Source organism: Psammomys obesus, unplaced genomic scaffold, assembly GCF_907164565.1.
Source record: "Psammomys obesus unplaced genomic scaffold, mPsaObe1.curated_primary_1811, whole genome shotgun sequence".
Taxonomy (NCBI): domain Eukaryota; kingdom Metazoa; phylum Chordata; class Mammalia; order Rodentia; family Muridae; genus Psammomys; species Psammomys obesus.
The window spans coordinates 2,708,517-2,711,911 of NW_026585691.1; positions in this window are offsets into that span (position 1 = coordinate 2,708,517).

A 3,395-nucleotide genomic window follows, 5' to 3' on the forward strand; every position below is an offset into this window, starting at 1 on the left:
TTCCAGATATGTTGCTCTCTTAACTTTTCTTTAAAGGTGTGTGTGTGTGTGTGTGTGTGTGTGTGTGCGCGCGCATGCACAAGTTTATGTGTACCACATGCGTGGGTGCTCGAAGAGGCCAGAGTGCTTCACAACCCCTGGAACTGGACTTTCCAGTAGCTGTGAGCCATCCAGTCTGGGCACTGAGAACCACGCCAGGTTCCTCTGCAAGAGCTGTTCGCACTGGCAATCGCTGAGCCACCCCTCAGTGTCAAGATATGTTCCTTATGGAACCAAATGACTAGAATTTCCTCCATCTTCCTGGCCCGGGGAATTTGTTTCCTGCCAGCATGGGAAGCAGTAAATTTTGAGAGTTGAGAGAACATGGGCCCAAGGGGGACCAAAACAACAACTAAAGCCTCAGCTGGGTGATGGTGGCATACACCCTTAATTTCAGCACTCTGGAAGCAGAGACAAGCAGATCTTTGAGTTCAAGACCAGTCTGATTTACAGACTGAGTTCCAAGATAGCCAGGGCTACACCGAGAGACCCTGTCTTGAAGAAGAAGAAGAAGAAGAAGAAGAAGAAGAAGAAGAAGAAGAAGAAGAAGAAGAAGAAGAAGAAGAAACCTTGAGGCGGCTTCCCACGAAGTAGGCCCTTAGGAAATAAACACAGACAAAAGCCCTCACAGACACACCCACACAGACACATACATTAAAAACCTTCAAGTTAAGAAAAGGGGAGTGCAAATGTCATTGTGAGGTTGAGCACTTGCCTAGTGTGTGTAATGACCGTTTGGCCACATGTCCACATGTGTACCGTGTGCATGCCTGTGCAGGAAGAGGTTGGAAGAGTGTGTCAGATCACCTGGCAACCTTCTGAAATCATGACATACGGTGTGGCCCATGCATGTGTTCAGCTGACGGAACGCACTGCTCTTGATGCACTCTTGGGCTCACCCTGCAGGCTCTTCACAAATCCCCTCAACTGCGCACATGGTCCTATACATCTCCAAGCTCAGACCCGAGCTCCACACGCCTCAGGATCACAGCTGACAGCTGACAGCTGAAATCTTTAAGGAGCCTAGAAGGTGCTTTTTCACTGGAAGGAATCATGAGCAAGCAAGGCTGTCGTGCCTAGGACCACCCCAAAGTGGCTGGTGGGCCAGGCCCAGAGTTAATTGACAGATCATAGAGAGAGATGCTGCACAGTTTACATGCCGCAGAGTAGCCATTATTTGCATATCACTCTCAGACCAAGGGTTGTGATAAAGAAGAATTAAACACTTGTCAAGATGAATTTAAAATGACAGCAATTCAGGACACCAGTTTGACCTCTCTGGGCTCCAGAGCACGCCAAGAAGGGATGGTTGATGATTCGAGGCCTGCAGGAGGGCATCCCGGGACGGCCGGCTCCAGGGAGGCCCCTTCTTCTGCATTACCTTCCCTGCTTCCTGTAGAGACCTCACTCCTGCCCTTCCTCGATGAATCCTTTTGTGGCAATGGCAGACTGGGGTCCTGCTCTTGAACCTCTTCATTGCTCACAGGCTTCTCAGGCTGATATTAATGTAGATCTGTCTGTGTACAGACGTGATTTCTTGGATATTTATTTGTTTACTTATTTATTTTTGTCTTTTCGAGACAGGGTTTCTCTGTGTAGTCCTAGCTGTCCTGAAACTAGGTCTGTAGACCAGGCCGGCCTCATATTCACAGTGGTCCTGCCTCTGCCTCCTGAGTGTTGGGATTAAATATAGACACCACTATGTCTGGCTTTTTTGAACCTTTTTGTTTGTTTGTTTTTGTTTCCAAGTCAGGGTTTCTCTGTGTTGCCTTGGCTATCCTGGACTCACTTTTGTAGACCAGGCTGGCCTCGAACTCATAGAGACCTGCCTCTGCCTCTTCAAGTGCTGGGATTACTGATGTACCACCGTGCCTGGCTTTCTGAATGTGTTTTAAATTAAAAAAAAAAAAAAAGTACATTTTATTTATTTATTTATTTATTTATTTATTTAGTGTGTGTGTGTGTGCCACTGAGCAAGTGTGGCTGTCTGTCAAAGGACAATTTGCTGTTGGTGTCATTATTTTCCTTCGACCATGTAGGTCCCAGGGACTGAACTCAGCTGGAGAGGCTTGGTGGCAGCTGCCTTTCCCTACTGAACCATCTCTTTGGTCCCAAGCCTGCACGTCTTTACTCAAAGAGTCCAGGGTCAGCCTCCACTGCAGAGTGAGTTCAAGGCCAGGCTGGACTGTGAGAGGTAAGAGAGACTGGAACACTAGAGCCCCACACCCTGTCAGTGAGGACTCCTGTGAGACAGACACTGCCACCGGACTTAAGCACGTCATCCATAGTTTTGATGGCCTAACGCATCAAGTTGGACCCAACACAAGGCTGCACACAGCAGTAAGAGGCCAAGTTTCAAGATCTCTGAGGCGCAGCATACATACGTCTCTCTCCACAGCTGTCTTCCCATGTATGAACTATCAGACACGGCCTGGAGATAGCGCCCGCGACCGTGAGTTCCTGCTGCTCACTCAGCTACCGGGTCATCCGCCTGGCCCTTTGCTCTTAAAGATCTGCAAAGTTGAGCGCGGATAGCGTGGTTTTCAGGTTTCAGACCAGCTCGGTGAGAAGGAGTGGGCTGGACCGCAGACAGAAGCGGCTGGATCTCGGGGTTCTAGGGGCCCTTACTCTTGTCACATTGGGGTTGCCCTTCTCAGATCATCTACCGGAGTGCCCTAACTCACCTCGTTCTAGAGAGGCCAGTCTTGCAGCTCCCCGACCCATCCCTTGAAAAGGACAAGGCGCCTAGAGAATACGGAATCTTTGACAACTTTGAGCAGTTTTTAGGGAATTGTCTGTAAAACAGAGAGCTGGACATTGTGGAAGAGGTCACCGCAGAGGGGTGGGGGAGGCAAAGCCCTTGGCTTTGCGCGATTTTCCGCAGCCGGGACCCTCTCTCACGGCCGTCACTTTCCCAGCCCCTCAAGTCCGGAGTGGCCACGAGGAGCGGATACCCGGCTGCAGCCCAGGTCGGCGCCCGCCGCTCCCGCTGCAGTTCAAAGCGCAGGGGGGCGCGTCCGCCGCGCAGCCGGGAATGTCCGGCCGCTTAAAGCTCTCGCCGGCTCTTTTGTTCCCCAGACCCGGCCTCCGGGGAGAAGGGGCTGGGGGAGGGGAGGGAGGGGGGCGGCGGGCAGGGGAGGAGGGCGGTGCGGGCGCGGGCGGAGTGCGGAGCGCGCACCCCGGGCGCGGCTGACAGATCGCCGCGGTGGGTGCAAGATGGCGCGAGCGGCGCGCCCCGCGATGCCCGCTCCCCGCTAGGACCGGCATGCGGCCCCAGCCTCCCGCCGCCCGGGCTCGGCCCCGGCCCGAGCCGCGGCCCCGGCCCCGGCGCCGGCCCCGCGGGACGCTGTGAGCCC